A 20310-nucleotide genomic window follows, 5' to 3' on the forward strand; every position below is an offset into this window, starting at 1 on the left:
AATATACAAAAATCAATTGTGTTTTAGTTATTAGAAACAACCATTGAAAAATGAAACTTCAAAGAACAAGCCTAATAACAACAGTATCAGGAGTAAATGGCATTGAAATAGATGCACAATACTGTTATATGGAAAACTACATAAGTTTCTAAGAAAAATTAAGAAAGATCTAAATAAAGAGATAATACCATGTTTGTGATTGTAAGACTTAATGTTAAGATATCAATTTTCCCCAAATTTGATGATAAATTCAACACAATTACCTAGCAGGATTTTTATAGAAAAATTTTTTTTCAAAATTATGATGCTGAGTAAAATTTTTATATAAATTGATAAATTTATTCTAAACTCCATAAGGCAACACAAAATTCTTAATTAATGTAAAGATACATTAACTAAGACAGTGTGGTATTAGCGTAATAGATAAATAAGTTGAACAAAATATAGAGTCCAGAAATAAACTGACACATATACCATCAATTGATTCTCAATAAAGTCCTCAAAGCAATTCAATTGGAGATAAGAATGTCTGCAATAAATGGTGCTGAAACAACTGGATATTCCTGTGGAGGAAAAAATGAAACTTAACCTTCCCTCACACCATACTCCCAAATTATGTTGAGAATGATTACAGATATCAGTGTGGAAGCTGGAATTATAAAGCTTCTGAAAGAAAATAGGAAAATGTCTTCAAGGCTTTGAGGTAGGCTAAGGTTTCTTAGATACGCATAAGGGCAATATCCATAAAACAAAACAAATGATAAATTAGGTCTCAACAAATTTTAAAACCTTTGTTCAACAAAACACACCATTAAGAATGTGCAATAGCAGTCACAGGATGGAAGAAAATATTTTAATATATATATGTGACAAAGACCTCATATCTGGAAAATATAAAGAATTCTACAAAACAATAATAAGGTTAATAAACAACAAAAATTGGCAAAATAGTTCAATATACACTGCACTAAAGAATATAGATAGCTTAAAGAAAAAAACAATAAAAATTCAGGAAACTGTGGACACACTTTTAGAAACGCATAATGCTCTGGAAAGTCTCAGCAATAGAATCAAACAAGTAGAGGAAAGAAATTCAGAGCTTGAAGACAAGGTCTTCAAACTAACTCAATCCAACAAAGACAAAGAAAAAAGAATAAGAAAATATGAACAAAGCCTCCAAGAAGTTTGGGATTATGTTAAATGACCAAACCCAAGAATAATCGGTGTTCTTGAGGAAGAAGACAATTCTAAAAGCTTGGAAAACATATTTGGGGGAATAATCAAGGCAAACTTCCCTGGCCTTGCTAGAGACCTAGACATGCATATACAAGAAGCACAAAGAACACCTCGGAAATTCATCCTCAAAAGATCTTCATCTAGGCACATTTTCATCAGGTTATCCAAAGTTAAGAGGAAGGAAAAAATCTTAAGAGCGGTGAGACAGAAGCACCAGGTAACCTATAAAGGAAAATCTACCAGATTAACAGCAGAAATCTCAGCAGAAACCTTACAAGTTAGAAGGGATTGGGGCCCTATATTCAACCTCCTCAAACAAAACAATCTTCAGCCAAGAATTTTGTATCCAGTGAAAGTAAGCATCATATATGAGGAAAAGATAGTCATTTTCAGACAAACAAATGCAGAGAGAATTCATCATTACCAAGCCACCACTGTAAGAACTTCAAAAAGGAGCTCTAAATCTTGAAACAAATCCTGGAAACACATCAAGACAGAATATCTTTAAAGCGTAAAGCACACAGGACCTATAAAAAAATAGAAGTTAAAAAGCAAGAACAAAAAACAAAGTATGCAGGCAACAAAGAGCATGATGAATGCAACCCTACCTCACATTTCAATACTAACATTGAATGTAAATGTCCTAAATGTTCCACTTAAAAGATACAAAACTGCAGAATGGATAAGAACTCACCAACCATCTGCTGCCTTCAGGTGACTCACTTAACACATAAGGACTCATAAAAACTTAAAGTAAAGGGGTGGAAATAGGCATTTCATGCAAATGGACACCACAAGCAAGCAGGGGTAGCTACTCTTATGTCAGACAAAACAAATTTTAAAGCAACAGCGAGACAAAGAGGGACGTTATATAATGGTAAAAGGCCTTGTCTAACAGTAAAATACCACAATCCCAAACATATATGTACCTAACGCTGGAGCTCCCAAATTTATTAAAAAAATTACTAATAGACCTAAGAAATGAGATAGCAACACAATAAAAGTGGGAGACTTTAATACTCCACTGACAGCATTAGACAGGCCATCAAGAAAGAAAGTTAACAAAGAAACAATGGATTTAAACTATACCTTGGAACAAATGGACTTAACAGATATATACAGAACACTTCATCCAACAACAACAGAATACAGATTCTATTAAACAGCCTATGGAACTTTCTCCAAGATAGACCATATGATAGGCCATAAAACGAGTCTCGATAAATTTAAGAAAATTGAAATTATATCAAGCACTCTCTCATACCACAGTGGATTTAAACTGGAAATTAACTCCAAAAGGAACCCTCAAAACAATGCAAATACATGGAAATTAAATAACCTACTCTTGAATGAGCATTGAGTCAAAAACGAAATCAAGATGGAAATCAAAAAATTATTCAAACTGGATGGCAATAATGACACAACCTATCAAAACCTATGGGATACAGCTAAGGTGATACTAAGAGAAAAGCTCACAGCCCTAAATGCATATATCAAAAAGTCTGAAAGAGCACAAACAGACAATCTAAGGTCATGCCTCAAGGAACTAGAGAAAGAAGAACAAACCAAACCCAAACCCAGCAGAAGAAAGGAAATAACCAAGATCAGAGCAGAACTAAATGAAATTGAAATAACAACAACAACCAAAAAAAAGTACAACAGATAAATGAAACAAAAAGCTGGTCCTTTGAAAAGATAAATGAGATTGATAGACCATTAGCAAGATTAGCCAAGAAAAGAAGAGAGAAATCCAAATAACCTCACCGAGAAATGAAACAGGAGATATTACGACTGATACCACTGAAATACAAAAGATCATTCAAGGCTACTATGAACACCTTTATACACATAAACTAGAAAACTTAGAAGAGATAAATAAATTCCTGGAAAAATACAACCATCCTAGCTTAAATTAAGAAGAATTAGATACCCTGAACCGACCAACAACAAGCAGCAAGATTGAAATGGTAATTAAAAAATTACCAACAACAAAAAAAGTCCAGGACCAGATGGATTCACAGCAGAATTCTACCAGTCATTCAAAGAATTGGTACCAATCTTTTTGACACTATTCCACAAGACAGAGAAATAAGGAACCCTTCCTAATTCATTCTATGAGCCAGCATCACCCTAATACCAAAACCAGGAAAGGATACAACCAAAAAAGAAAGCTACAGACTGATATCCTTGATGAATGTAGATGCTAAAATCCTTAGCAAAGTACTAGCTAACCGACTACAACGACATATCAAAAAAATAATCCACCATGACCAAGTGGGTTTCATACCAGAGATACAGGGATGGTTTAACATACACAAGTCAATAAATGTGATTCACCACATAAACAGAATTAAAAGCAAAAATCACATGATCATCTCAATAGATGCAGAAAAAGCATTTGACAAAATCCAGCATCCCTTTATGATCAAAACCCTCAGCAAAATTGGCATACAAGGGAACTACCTTAATGTAACAAAGGCACTTATGACAAACCCACAGCCAATATAATAATGAGTGGAGAAAAGTTGAAAGCATTCCCCCTGCGAACGAGAACAAGACAAGAATGCCTGCTCTCACCACTCCTCTTCAACATAGTACTGGAAGTCTTAGCAAGAGCAATCAGACTAGAAAAAGAGATAAAGGGCGTCGACATTGGTAAAGAGGACGTCAAACTGTCCCTGTTTGCTGACGATATGATTGATTACCTTGAAAACCCTAGAAAGCTCCAGAAACCTCCAGAAAGCTCCTAGAACTGATAAAAGAATTCAGCAAAGTTTCCAGATCCAAGATTAATGTACACAAAACAGTAGCTCTTCTATACACCAACAGTGACCAAGTGGAGAATCAAATTAAGAACTCAACCCCTTTTACAATAGCTGCAAAAATAAATAAATAAATAAATAAATAAATAAATAAATAAATAAATAAAATACTTAGGAATATACCTAACAAAGGAGTCAAAAGACCTCTGCAAGGAAAACTACAAAACACTGCTAAAAGAAATCATAGATGACACAAACAAATGGAAACAGATCCCAGGCTCATGGATGGGTAGAATCAATATTGTGAAAATGACCACACTGCCAAAAGCAACCTATAAATTCAGCACAATCCCCATCAAAATACCACCATCATTCTTCACGGAGTTAGAAAAATACAATTCTAAAATTCATATGGAACCAAAAAAGAGCCCTCATAGCCAAAGCAAGACTAAGCAAAAAGAACAAATCTGGAGGCATCACACTACCTGATTTCAAACTATAGTATAAGGCCATAGTCACCAAAACAGCGTGGTACTGATATAAAAATAGGCACATAGATCAATGAAACAGAATAGAGAACCCAGAAATAAACCCCAAATTCTTAAGCCAACTGATCTTCCACAAAGCAAACAAAAACACAAAGTGGGGAAAGGACACCCTTTTCAACAAATGGTCCTGGGATAATTGGCTAGCCAAATGTAGGAGAATTAAACTGGATCCTCATCTCTCACCTTATACAAAAATCAGCTCAAGATGGATTAAGGACTTAAACCTAAGACCTGAAACTATAAAAATTCCAGAAGACAACATTGGAAAAACCCTTGTAGACATTGGCTTAGGCAAGGATTTCATGAACAAAAACTCAAAAGCAATTGCAATAAAAACAAAGATAAATAGCTGGGACCTAATTAAACTAAAGAGCTTTTGCACGGCAAAAGGAACAGTCAGCAGAGTAAACAGACAATCCACAGAGTGGGAGAAAATCTTCACAATCTATACATCTGACAAAGGACTAATATCCAGAATCTACAATGAACTCAAACAAATCAGTAAGAAAAGAAAAACACAAAAAACAAAACAAAACAAAAAAACAATCAATCCCATAAAAAAGTGGGCTAAGGACGTGAATAGAAAATTCTCACAAGAAGATATACGAATGGCCAACAAGCATATGAAAAAATGCTCAACATCACTAATGAGCAGGGAAATGCAAATCAAAACCACAATGTGATACTACCTTACTCCTGTAAAAATGGCCATAATCAAAGAATCAAAAAACAGTAGACGTTGACGTGGATGCAGCGATTAGGGAACACTTCTACACTGCTAGTGGGAATGTAAACTAGTACAGCCAGTATGGAAAACAGTGTGGAAATTCCTTAAAGAACTCAAAGTATAACTACCATTTGATCAAGCAATCCCACTACTGGGTATCTACCTAGAGGAAAAGAAGTCATTATTCCAAAAAGAGTCTTGCACACACATGTTTATAGTAGCACAATTCACAATAGCAAAATCGTGGAACCAACCCAAATGCCCATCAATCAACGAGTGGATAAAGAAACTCTGGCATATATATACGAAGGAATACTACTCAGCCATAAAAAGGAATGAATTAACAATAATGACCTGGATGAGATTAGAGCCTAGTATTCTAAATGAAGTAACTCAGCAATGGAAAACCAAACATCGTATGTTCTCACTGATATGTGGGAACTAAGCTATGAGGATGCAAAGGCGTAAGAATTATACAATGGACTTTGGGGACTTGGGGGGAAAAGTGCAGAGGGGCAAGGGATAAAGGACAACAAATATGGTGCAGTGTATACTGCTCGGGTGATGGGTGCACCAGGTTGTCACAAATCTCTATTAAAGAACTTATGTAACCAAGTACCACCTGTACCCCAATAACTTATGGAAAAATAAAATTTTAAAAATAATATATATAAAGATATACAAATGCCCAAGAAACAAGGAGAAGGTACATTACAAGTCATCATAGAAAATCTAATTAAAACTATAATCAAATATCACTACACATTCACAAGAAAGGGAAAAACGTCAAATTACATTCACTGATTGTCAATAGAAAGTGTTGTCAAGGATGTGAAGCAACTGGATCTGTCATACATGAAAGGTGGAAGTTTAAAATAGTGCAGCCACTTTGAAAAAGTCTGCGTCAGTTTCTCAAACATACCTACACCTATAATCCAGCAATTCTACTCATATGTATATAACCAATAGACTGGAAATCATATGTTCACAAAAAAACTTGAACAAGAAAGTTCATAACAACTTTATTCACAATAGCTAAAAATTGGGGGAAAAAACAAAGTCCACAGCAGTGTAATCGATAAACAAACTGTGGTACAGTCATACAGGCTCTATTTAGTACTAAAATGAACGAACTACTGATAAATGCAACAACAGGTATGGATCTCAAAACTGTGATGATGAGTGAAAGAAGCGACACAAAAAGGAATATATACCCTATGATTTCATTTATATGAAGTGCAGGAATAGGCAAAATTCATCTATGATATGAGAATGGTCACTTAAAGGATGGGATAGTGACTGGAAAGGGCACAAGGGAACTTTCTGGGGTCATGGAATATTCTTTACCTCGATCAGGGTGATGGTCACATTAATGTATTCATTTGTTAAAATTAATCTTTTTGTTTAAGATTTGTGGTTTTCATTACATGTGATTATATCTCAATAAAACAGTGAGAAAACCAAAACAAGAGGATCACTTGAATATTCCCATAACTATCAAAGAAACTAAAAACTAAACATCTCCCACAGAGAAAATCTAGGCCAAAATGGCTTTGCTGCAATTTCCAGCAATAATTCAAGAAGAAAGTAATTACGATCTAACAAAACCTCTTCCGTGGAATAAATAAAGGTATAACACTCCCCAAATTATTTTTTTTTTGAGGCTAGCATAACCTTGAGATGAAAACCTGACAAGGACTGTATGAACAAATAAAATTATACGCCATTCTGACTCATGGCCATGAATGAACAGATCCTTTAAAATGTTCATAAATCATATCCACCAATATCTAAACAGCCTAATACATCACGACCTAGCTGGATTTATCCCAGGAAGGCAATTCTGGTTAAAATTTTTAAAATGTAATTCAGCACATTCATATTTTAGAGAACAAAATTTTGATTATATAAAGAGGCATAAGCAAAAAGATCTTGATAAAATTTAATATATACCAAAAAATACAAAACAAAGAATACGAGGGAACTTAATATGATACAATGTATCTAGAAATATCTATTCAAAATATTACACTTATCTGTAATATATTAAAATACTGGCCTTTGAGATTGGGGATGTAACAAAATGGCTGCCATCATCACTACTATTCACCATTATAGTGGAGGTCCTAGACAATTCAACACATTAATAAGAACAGAAGTATGCAAAAAGAAGTGTAAAACTGTCATTTATATATTATATAATTGAGTACATAAAAATTCCTTAAAAAATCTATGGATAAACTGTTACATTTACAATGGGACTTTAGTAAAATTGCTGGATACAAAAACAATATATGAAAAATAATTTTTTACTTCTATAAGTGAATAAGAAACATTTAAATCATTCAAAGATCCTAGTTATAATAGCATCAAAAATATCTATTCAAAGGCCAGGTGCAGTGGCTCACGCCTGTAATCCCAGCACTTTTGGAGGCCGAGGCGGGTGGATCACCTGAGGTCGGGAGTTCAAGACCAGCCTGACCAACATGGAGAAACCCCGTCTGTACTAAAAATACAAAATTAGCCGGGGTGGTGGTGCATGCCTGTAATCCCAGCTACTCAGGAGGCTGAGGCAGGAGAATCGCTTGAACCCGGGAGGCGGAGGTTGCGGTGAGCCGAGATGGCGCCATTACACTCCAGCCTGGGCAAAAAGAGCGAAACTACATGTCAAAAAAAAAAAATCTATTCAAATATGCTTCTGAATAAAAGTATGTGAGAGGCAACAATCTTCTACAACTACAAAAAACTGGATGATTTACAAAAATCATCATGTTAAAGGTACCAAATAGTGGTGGAAACAAAGATTAAATAAATTAAAATTTCAAGGAGAGAGAATCTTTTCCACTATAAGCTGACAATCTTCAACTATTTTTCTCCTTTGGAAAATTTACCAACTCTGAGAATAGGCTGAGGACCAGGCTTATTCAGACAAAGAGCCTCTGCGCGCAGAGAGAAAAAACAGCAAAGCTTTTAGCAGTTTGACAAGGCTGGTATGACAAATACAAAAGCTGATGATACTCAAGTGCTCAGCAGATTTTCCCCACTGAACATTTGCTGACTTCTGGCATAGTTGGGTAAAATACTTGTAAAAAGGTGAAGCGAAATCTTCAGCAATCACCCAGTTCTTAGGAAACAAACATGTGCCAGAATTTGAAACTCCAGGAGGCTGCAAGTTGTGAATAGCAGATCTGGATTTTCCAGGCTTTCAGAGATTACAAAATAGAAATCTACCATACTCTTACATCCTAGGGAAAAGAAGCAAACCAGACGTAGACTGAGTTTTAATAAAACTGCACTCTAGCCCTCATCATGAATAATTTCTGACTGGATTAAATTAAGCATATGCTCAACTTATGTGCCTAAAAGGGGAAAAGTGGAACTGTCTCTGGAATATCTCATCTGAAGCCTCTACAATTTTTTATACTTGGTGCGTGACATGCAATAAAAATATTACTAGATACACAAAGAGGTAAAAAATATGACACGTAAATCAAAATAAAAGATGAAAAAAGATGCAGAAACACACATGATCTGGATAGTGAAATCACCAGAAAATGACTTTAAAATTAACTATGACTAATATTCTTAAAAGAAGTAAAGAAAAAGTTAAATAAAATATGTGAAAGAACCAAGAACTGTAATAGATAATTTGAATTAATGGAACTAAAAATCAACTGGATATCTTACAATGAAAAAACTAGGAACTCAGTGCATGGGATTAATGGGAGATGTGACACAAAAGAACAGGTTTGTATAACTCCAAAATTATAGAAAATATTAAAATTGAAGCACAAGAACCAAAATAATCGGGAAAAAAAGATAGAGCATAAGACATATGTAGGACAGAGTAAAAAAACAACTAACAAATATGGAATGGGAGAAGAGAAAGAATAGGGCAGGAGCAATACCTAAAGAAATAATATTCAAAAAGTTTACAAAATTAATAAAAGACATACACCCACAGAATCAAAAAACTCAGTGAATCATAAACAGGATAAATAAAAAGAAAACCACACCTAGGCACATCATAGTCAAGTTGTTAAAAAAAACAAAGAGACCAAGAAGCAGCTTCTCTGCTCCTTCTGGAATCTCTGCCTGGTTCAGCCCACCTGCCTCCACTCCTGCCTCCACCATGTCCATCAGGGTGACCCAGAAGTCGTACAAGGTGTCCACCTCTGGCACACGGGCCTTCAGCAGCTGCTTCTACACGAGTGGGCCCGGTGCCCGCATCAGCTTCTCCAGCTTCTCCCGAGTGGGCAGCAGCAGCTTCTGGGGTGGCCTGGGCGGAGGCTATGGTGGGGCCAGCGGCATCGGAGGCATCACCGCCGTCATGGTCAACCAGAGTCTGCTGAGCCGCCTTAACCTGGAGGTGGACCCCAACATCCAGGCCGTGCGCACCCAGGAGAAGGAGCATATCAAGACCCTAGGCAAATTTGTCTCCTTCATCGACAAGGTACCGTTCCTGGAGCAGCAGAACAAGATGCTGGAGACCAAGTGGAGCCTCCTGCAGCAGCAGGAGATGGCTCAGAGCAACATGGACAACATGTTCGAGAGCTACATCAACAACCTTAGGCGGCAGCTGGAGACTCTGGGCCAGGAGAAGCTGAAGCTGGAGACGGAGCTTGGCAACATTCAGGGGCTGGTGGAGGACTTCAAGAACGAGAAACAGGATGAGATCAATACGCGTAAAGAGATGGCAAATGAATTTGTCCTCCTCAAGAAGGATGTGGATGAAGCTGACATGAACAAGGTAGAGCTGGAGTCTCGCCTGGACGGGCTAACTGACGAGATCAACTTCCTCAGGCAGCTGTATGAAGAGGAGATCCGGGAGCTGCATTCCCAGATCTCGGATACGTCTGTGGTGCTGTCCGTGGACAACAGCCCTCCCTGGACATGGAAAGCATCATCGCTGAGGTCAAGGCGCAGTACGAGGTGATCGCCAACCGCAGCCTGGCTGAGGCTGAGAGCATGGACCAGGTCAAGTATGAGGAGCTGCAGGTGCTGGCTGGGAAGCAGGGGGATGACCTGCGGCATACAGACTGAGATCTCCGAGATGAACCGGAACATCAGCTGGCTCCAGGCTGAGATTGAGGGCCTCAAAGGCCGGATGGCTTCCCTGTGGAGGCCGCCATCGCAGATGCCGAGTAGCGTGGGGAGCTGGCCGTTAAGGATGCTAACGTCAAGCTGTCCGAGCTGGAGGCCACCCTGCAGCGCGCCAAGCAGGACATGGCGAGGCGGCTGCGTGAGTACCAGGAGCTGATGAACGTCAAGCTAGCCCTGGACATCGAGATCGCCACCTACGGGAAGCTGCTGGAGGGCGAAGAGAGCCAGCTAGAGTCTGGGATGCAGAACATGAGTATCCATATGAAGACCACCAGCGGTTTTGCAGGTGGTCTGAGCTCGGCCTATGGGGGCCTCACAAGCCCCGGCCTCAGCTACGGCCTGGGCTCCAGCGCTGGCTCTGGCGCGGGCTTCAGCTCCTTCAGCCGCACCAGCTCCACCAGGGCCCCGGTTGTGAAGAAGATCGAGACCCGCGATGGGAAGCTGGTGTCCGCGTCGTCTGACGTCCCGCCCAAGTGAACAGCTGCGGCAGCCCCTCCCAGCCTGCCCCTCCTGCGACTTGCCCAGAGCCCGGGAGGGAGGCCGCTGTGCAGGGGAGCACAGGGAACAGAAGACACACCTGAGGCTCGGCTCTAGCCCTCAGCCCACCCTCGGCGGAATTCAGTGCCTGAGGACCACCCTTGCCCATGCCTCCAACTACAAAACAATTCAATTGCTTTTTTTCGTCCACAATAAAACCTCAGCTAGCTCTGCAAAAAAAAAAAAAAAAAAAAAAAAAAAAAAAAAGATACAGAATCTTTAAAGCAACCAGAGGAATAAAAGACACTGCATTTAGAAGAACAACTGGAAAACGGAAGGCAGAATTCCCAAAAGAAACAAGGTCAGTCAGAAGGTAATGTTATAACATTTTTTAAGTGCTAAAGTAAAAATAAGCACATAGAACTACCAACATATAATTCTACACCCAAAGAAAATATTATTCAACAATGTGAGTGAAATAAAGAGGCTTTCATATGAACAAATATTAAAGGAATTCCTCACCAGCAGACCAACACTGAAAGAAAACAAGACAAAAACAAAGAAAATTCTTCAGTCAAAAGGAAAATTATGCTAGATGGAAACATGAAAATGCAAAAGGGCATGAAGAACACCGGAGAGAATAAATACATGGGTAAAAGTAAATATATATTTAGATTGCATAAAACAGTAATTAGAATATTTTGTACAGTCTATATGCAAAATGAAATGTGAAGTGAAAATACTTGACAAAAATAATGCAGGAGGGTGAAAAAAGGGGTAAGCACTGTTTAAAGTTTCTAGTAGCATAAAGATGTGGTATAAATAGTTTGTATTTGACTGTAATAAGTCAAAAATTCTTGCTGTAATTTCTAAGGTCGCTACTAAAATAGCGGAAGAAGATATAACTGACAAATTAATAGAAAAAAACATTCTAAATAGAAACATTGACTATGCTAAAAGAAGACAAGAATGGAAGTAAAAGGGAATATGAAACAGGTGATTCAAATAGAAACTTGATGATTTCGTGGCAAATATATTCTAAACCAAATTATATATCAGTAATTAAATTTAATAAAAATAAGTCAAATATTTACAAGTAAAATATTAAGATGGTCAGAATGGATTTTTAAACCCAAATATATGCTAGTTACAAGAAATATAGCTTAAATATTAACATGGCAAAAGTTTAATATAAAAGGAATGAAGAGAAGTCATGAACCAAAAAAACAGATAATGAAACTGTAATCAAGAAAATCAAGAAGCAATACTAGAGAAAAACAAAGTTATTTCATAATTATAAAAGGATCAATAAAACAAGAAGACATTATCATAGTCCTCTGTGGGAAGTGTTAAAGACTTTGTGGACATCTTCAACCTACCTCAAGTCTCAATCAAGATAACAGCAGAGATTTTTGTGGAAACTGACAAGCTGATTCTAAAATCCATGTAGAAAAGCAAAAAGCTAAAGTAGTCAGAGGCAATCTTGAAAAAAAAAAGAACACATCTGGAAGACCTACACTACCATATATCAAGCTACGGTAAATAAGAACTGTGGTATTAGTGCAAGGATATACTAACTGGAATGGTTATAGATATAATGGAATAAAGAATTCAGGCAAATATTATCACCCAATTTTTTTTTCATAAAGGTGACATTGCAGTGCAGAGGTGAAAGTGTAGTCTTTCAAATAAATAGTGCCATATTAAATGCACATTTATATGGAAAAAACTGCAATTATATCACAAAGTCACACCATACGAATTGCAAATGAGTTGAAAAATTTTATGTCAGAAGTAAAATAATAAATATTTTATAGAAAATATCTTCAAGGATAACCTCTTTGTGACTTTGGTATAGGCAAAGTTTTTTTAAAAAAAAATAGGACACAAAAAACACTAACCATTAAAGACAGAAATGGTAACTTAGACCACACTAAAATTAAGATCTGTTCATCAAAAACACCAATAAAAAATGAAAAGGTAATCCACAGGATAGGAGATGACATTAGAAATACACATATCTGGCAAAGAACTTCTACCAAGAATATATAAACATACATACATATATAGATAGATAGATAGATAGATAGATAGATAGATAGATATAACATAGATAGAGATAAAAAGACAACCTATCTAAAAAACTAGACAAATGAACATAATGAAAAGGATATTAAAATATCCAACAAATATTTGAAAAGCTGTTTAACTTCATTCTCATCAGAGATGCAAAGAAGCAACTTAAAACCACAAAGGATAGTACTATACCACCACCTGAATAGCTACAATGTAGACAAAAAGTATTAAATACCAAATGTTGACAAAAAATGTCTAGATATGAGATCCTGGTCAATGTTGAACACCTGGCTCTCTTAGAAATGAATATATGAGATCCCTGATTTATGGCTTTTTTTCCAGTCTCCATACTGTAAATACTACCACCATAGCCAATTTCAGGCAGCCATCCTGAGACCACTGAATGCAGAATTGAGAAGAGATGCCCACAATTGGTCCTTGAAAGCCAGTATGACCCAGCTCCAGAACACCACCAATGTGCAGCAACAATAATTCTCACATATTGTTGGTGGGAGTGTAAATTGATACAACCGGTTTAGAAAATCGGCAGTTTCTCCTAAAGTTGAAGACATGCATACCTTTATTACACAGCACTTCTACTCTGGGGTATGTACCCAACAGAAATCCATACATGTGTTCACCAAAACACAATGTTTGAGGATTCTCATAACAGTGTTCATATGTAAAAGCTAAAATCTGGACACTACCCAAATCCCCATCAACAGTTTAAAGGATAAACAAATTGTAATATCGTGATATAATGGAGTACTATGCATCATCAGTCAATAAACTGCAGCCCACAGGAAAAATGTGACCAGTCCCTTATTTTTTTATAGCCCCTTACTGAAGAATGTTTGTTACATTTTTAAATGGCTACATTTTTAACAGTTGTACAATTACCTACATAAAGTCATCAATTTTGCCCTTGACCTACAGGGATTGTGCAATTTGCTATCTGGCCCTTTAACAAAAAGTTTGCTGATCTTTGCTATAAATCAGTGAGAGTGAATGATTTACAACAGTGATCTCAAAGTATGGCCCCTGGATCAGCAGCATTAGCAGCACCTGAAAACTGGACTCCCAGCCTCCACCCCAGACATACTGAGTCAAAACTCTGGGCTGTGACCCAGCGATTCATGCTTTAACAAGCCCTCTTGGTAATTCTGATATATGCTAAAGTTTGAGAACCAATGATCTACAACTCTAAACATGAATAAATATCACAAACATAATGTTGAGTGCAAGAACATAGATGCAATAAAAAACATACTATATAATTCCATTTATATAAAATTTAAAAACATGTACAAGTATTCTGTTTAAAAATCAAGACAATGGCTACCCATGGAAAGGGACCAGTGACTGGAAGGGAGCATGAGGTGAGTTTTTGCAATATTAAATTGGCTTGCAGATTGCTGCCTTCCGGCTGTGTCCTTAAATGGCAGAGAGAGACAAAGAGAGAGGGAGAGAGAGAGCATGCCAGAGAGAGAGAGAGCAAGCACACTTTGGTGTCTCTTCCTCTTCTTATAGGGGCACCAGCCTTTTCAAATGAGGGTCCTACCATTACAATTTCATTTAACCTTTATCACCTCCTCACAGACCCTGTCTCCAAATACAGTGACATTGGGGGTTAGGGCTTCAGCATATGAACTTTGAGAGGACGCAAGCATTCAGTCCATAATATATTCTAAAGGAAACTGTAAGCACATTCTTCAGGCAGAAGAAAAGTAATCCCATATGGAAGCTTGGGAATGCAACAACAACAACAAAATGAAATAAAATGGTAATAATATTAAAGAGTACTGATAGGCCGGGCGCGGTGGCTCACGCCTGTAATCCCAGCACTTTGGGAGGCTGAGGCGGGCAGATCACGAGGTCAGGAGATCGAGACCATCCTGGCTAACATGGTGAAACCCCGTCTCTATTAAAAATACAAAAAAATAGCCGGGCGTGGTGGCGGGCGCCTGTAGTCCCAGCTACTCGGGAGGCTGAGGCAGGAGAATGGCATGAACCCGGAAGGCGGAGCTTGCAGTGAGCCGACCAGCCTGGGCGACAGAGCGAGACTCCGTCTCAAAAAAAAAAAGAGTACTGATAATATAAACAATAATGTCTTGCTGGAATACAAGAATGTATGACAAAAAATAAACGATAGGTCATAAAGCATTCATGAAGCAAGTAAAAGTGTCAATTCATATTAAACTCTTATGAGTTAATGAATTTCCATTTTTATAGTAAACACTAAAATGATAGCAAAAAGGTATAAAATCTTCAAGCTAATAGAGTATATATGTGTATTTTAGAATGCTTGAATATACTCAATCTATATTCATTCTAAAATAAGGCAAGCAAGAGAAAATAAGAATATAGGCAGGTGGAATGAATAGAAATCACTTAATAAGCTGAACATTTTTAATGCAAATGTATTTGTAATTATAGTAACTATACATAGAGTAATGCTCCAATTAACTAAATACTGTCCAACTGGATCCTGCCAAGTCTCAACTATATGCTATTTATAGAACACAACTTCAAAACATAAAGGGAAAAGAGTGAAAGTAAATGAATGGGTAAAGACCATGCAAACTCTAACCAACATGTGGCTGGTATAGCTATGACAACATCAGATAAGGGAGACTTTAAAGCAAAAAGAATTACCAGAGAAAAAAATGACAATAGTAGGTAAAAATTAAGAATTAAATTTATGAGGAAATATTAACTATTCTAAATTTATATACTTAGTAACATGTCTTCAAAATATCTAAAGAAAACACTGACAGTAGTAAAAGAAGAAAAAGAAAAACCCAGAAACATGGTAAAATTTAATACACTTTCATCAGTAAATGATGGAATAAACACAAACAAGTTAGCAAAGACAAAGAATATGCAAAAGAACATTAAACCAAGTAACTATAGAATACATATTCTCCAAATACCCACACAACATGTAGAGAACTGTCCACTTTGCTGGGCCATAATACAATTATCTACATATTTCAAATGAACAAAATCATAAAATAATTTTTTAGCTATAATATAATCATATTAGGAAACAATAATGAAAAAGTAACTAGAAAAGTCCCATTGTTTAGAAGTTAAGCAATATGCTTGTAAATAATCCAACGGAAATCGAAAATATTATGAACTGAATAATAGCAAAAATACTATTTAGTAAACTTACTATTTATTAAAACTTACAGGATTTGACTTCTACTTCTGAGTAAAATGGAATAGTTCATGGCAGGTCAATATTTCCACTGAAAACAATTAGAAAAAAGATAGATTTCAAAAATTATATATATATTTATAGACACCCAATAACTGTAGAAGTAAGCAAGACTAGAGGGAATACAATTCCAGAATGAGGACAGTCTTTCGGAGGTAAACTGAGGCTCCACAGCTGTCTCCGAGAATATGTCCTGATTCTGAACATGGATCTGAGCTTGAGAATTTGAGCTAGGTCTAGGTGGAGAGCTGCTGCTGGTGGACTTTTTGACAGCTACACAGAGCTGAAGTAAAAAAATGTAGATTAGACAGGCCTCAAATAGACAATTTATTTCTCCTTCAAGATATTTGCTAAACTCCAAAGCTAAACTGAAGAGGAAGATAAAGAGATTAAGCCAAAACTTAAAGCAAAGTAGAATTATTTCCACAGTCTCTAGGTGATTAGGAGGCAAAGGTTGGGGGTACAGGATTGGCAGGACTAAGAACAAATAACATATGAAAGCATTAGAGGGAGTAGTAAATTAACACCCACATCTTCCAACCACCTTTTGCAGATCTGGAACCTGCTGAAAGATAAGAATCCACACTTGGTCCTTGGCAGAACTTTTGGCAGACGCTAATGACAAAATTGGAGTCTTGAAGGATGCTAAATGCACAGCTGGTCTCTCCCTCAAAAGATCTGCCAAATTCTGAATCTTCACAGGGCAAGAGGATAAAGAAATAATTCAAAAACCTCTGAATCACACAGGAAAAAAAATGCCCATAGTCTCTTAGCACTGAGGTTACAAAGACCTGCCATGTACTCAAATAAATGTCCTGGGATACAAGCCATAAAAATGGTAAATTGAGATTCATTAAACTAAATGCCAGCTTCCACCAGCTCAGTCTGTGATTAAAGTATAATATTTAGCTCCCTACTCTATCTGCCTAGCAAAGGAGATTTGGATAATTACACAAGGCTGAAGCGGCAGAACTTAGATTAGACAGGCCTCAAATAGATGACTATAGACAAATTATAGATCATGTGAAATCTATAATAGCTGGTGAGGGGGAAATCATGTGAGATAATAAGTATAAAAGTGCAATAAATGATATGTATTCAGATATCTTAATTTTACAAACAAAATGTTGACCAAAAAGACATCAGCTTTGAAGACAGACAGGTCTGTGTATAAACCACATACTCAGAAATAGTTTTTTGACCTTAAAAAAGTTATTTAACCTTCTAGGCTTCAGTTTATTTATTTGTAAATGGAAATAAATAATAGCAAGCAGAGAATATGCTCTCATAAGAATTACGAGATAATACATTTAAAGTAATTAAAACAATCTCTGAAATGTAAAAAATAATGGTTTCATTATTATTGCTGTCGTCATTACTACTGTGACAAAGAAATAGTAGCTTTTAGAATACTTTCCATTTTGCCAAATGCCTTTGCATTTATTATCTCACTTGATTCCTCCCTGCGATTAATATAAATGAACCAAAGATCATGTTCTGCATATTTCAAATAATGAATAAACTGAGACTCCCAAAAGAGAAATGACTTGCTCAGAGACAGGCAACAAGGTACTGAAGAACCAGGACTAGAGCCCTCAGCTATTCACACTTGTCCCCCTTTGTACAACTCCGCATTACCTGCAAACAGGATATGAATCTATTCCATTATGCATATTGAACTCAAATTTTGTCTGCTGCTGAATGGGGCTTAGGAGCATTTTCTCAATATCCAAGGATGACACAAGCATTCAGCTGATTGAGTACTAAGATAAATCTTACAGTTCATTTATTCTATCAACTTTCCCCTGCCCTCACTCATGCCATCACATTCCTCCATAGCCAACTTAAAGTCCATGGCATGGTCCATCATTCTAATCACTTCCTTGTGCACACAACACAATAAACTTCCTTGTCTCTATCTCCCTTCATCATACTAAATTAGCAAAACAAAATTCTGGTTAAATCTAATTCATTGCCTACTCTTAAGCCGTGCCTGACTGAGCAGCTGAATATGTGAATGTAACTGGACCAAATATACATAATCAAGCTGGCTTCTCCAAATTCAAGCTGATCTTTGGTGCTGTTCAACAATCCTACCACATGTCCTTTCCATCTATTTTCCCACTCTCCAAGAAGACCATTTCTCACCTTCTCTTTACTGAAATTGTCTCACCTCCTTCCCACCCTCCCTCTCAATTGATGCCCTTGCTTTCTATTTCATTAAGAAAATCTAGGCCATCAGAAGAGACTGTCTATATGCTTCCCACATCTCCTTGCCCACCAGTATCGTGCATACATATTATGCTTTCTTTTTAGTGACTATGGATAAACTGTCCTTGCTCTTAACCCTCCACTTGTGAACTGTGTGTCAACTTCTCTGTCCTTTTAAGGATAACACTATAGAAATTCTACTCTCTTGTGAATCACTACTTATTTCTTTTTACTGGAGAATTCTCATCAGCATTCTGTGATACATCTCATTTTTGAAACCTTTCTCTTAAACCCACGTCTTCTCCCAGCTACAATCTCATTTGCTGCCTTTACAGCAACACTCTTTTAAAAAGTCATCTAAACTCACTCCCTATCCCCGATTTTTTATATTTTCCAAGTTTTATTGAGGCATGATTAGAAAATTCAAGTTGTATACAGTTAAAGTGTATACAATATATAATTTGGTGTAGTATATATTGTGAAATTATTATAACAATCAAGCTAAATTAACACACCACTACCTCACATAGTTTCTGCTTTTTTTCTTTATTAGGAGGTGTGAATGCTTAAGATCTACAGCTTTAACAAATTTTAAGTATACTTATTATTAACTATATTCACCATTCTGTATATCATATTGCCAGAACTTATTTTGTAAGTTAAAGTTTTGACCGAAATCTCCCTACTTCCCCAATTCCACAGCCTCTGGCAACCACTGTTCTACTGTCTTCTTTGACTGTTCTAGATTCTACATATAAGTCTTTCTTTGTCTGGCTAGTTTTGCTTAGCATAATGTCCTCCAGGTTCATCCATGTTGTCACAAATGTCAGGATTACTTTTTTATGGCTTAATCGTACTCCATTGTCTATATGTGCAACATTTTCTTTATCCATTCATCTGTTGATGGACAGAGACTGCCTCTATATCTTAGCTATTGTAAATAATGCTGAAATGGACATAGGGGTGCAGATATTTCTTCAAGATAATTGTTTCATTTCCTTTGGGTATATACCCAGTAGTGGGATTAGTAAATCATATGATCAAGTCTGCTTCTGAAGCTCTGTCTTGAATTTGTCTTTTCTGTCACATTCTTCAGCTGTTTGGTCATTTTTTACGGTTTATGTTTCTTCATTAAACTTCTTATTTTGCTCATGTATTGTCCTCATTTCATTTAGTATTCTGTGTTCTTGATATGGTTTGGCTGTGTCCACACCCAAATCTCATATTGAATTGTAGTTCTCATAGTCCCCACATGTAGTGGGAGAGACCTGGTGGAAGGTAATAGAAACGTTGGGGTGGTTTTTCCCAGGCTATTCTTGTGATATTAAGTTCTCACGAGGTCAGATGGTTTTATAAGGGGCTTCCCCCTTCACTCAGCTCCAATTCTTCTCCTTCCTGGCATGTTTTTTTTTTTTTTTAAAAAAGGAGAAAATTTTTGCAATCTACTCAGCTGACGAAGGGCTAATATCCAGAATCTACAATGAACTCAAACAAATTTACAAGAAAAAAACAAACAATCCCATCAAAAAGTGGGCAAAGGATATGAACAGACACTTCTCAAAAGAAGACATTTATGCAGGCAACAGACACATGAAAAACTGCTCATCATCACTGGCCATCAGAGAAATTCAAATCAAAACCACAGTGAGATACCATCTCACACCAGTTAGAATGGCGATCATTAAAAAGTCAGGAAACAACAGGTGCTGGAGAGGATGTGGAGAAACAGGAACACTTTTACACTGTTGGTGGGACTGTAAACTAGTTCAACCATTGTGGAAGTCAGTGTGGCGATTCGTCAGGGATCTAGAACTAGAAATACCATGTGACCCAGCAATCCCATTACTGGGTATATACCCAAAGGATTATAAATCATGCTGCTATAAAGACACATGCACACATATGTTTATTGCGGCACTATTCACAATAGCAAAGACTTGGAACCGA

General features: G+C 36.8%; 1 pseudogene; it reads left to right on the forward strand.

Annotated features, from left to right (window-relative positions):
- Positions 1–8624: 8624 nt before the first annotated feature.
- LOC100971493 (keratin, type II cytoskeletal 8-like) lies at positions 8625–11484 on the forward strand (annotated as a pseudogene).
- Positions 11485–20310: the final 8826 nt, after the last annotated feature.

Source organism: Pan paniscus, chromosome X (genome assembly GCF_029289425.2).
Source record: "Pan paniscus chromosome X, NHGRI_mPanPan1-v2.0_pri, whole genome shotgun sequence".
Classification (NCBI taxonomy): domain Eukaryota; kingdom Metazoa; phylum Chordata; class Mammalia; order Primates; family Hominidae; genus Pan; species Pan paniscus.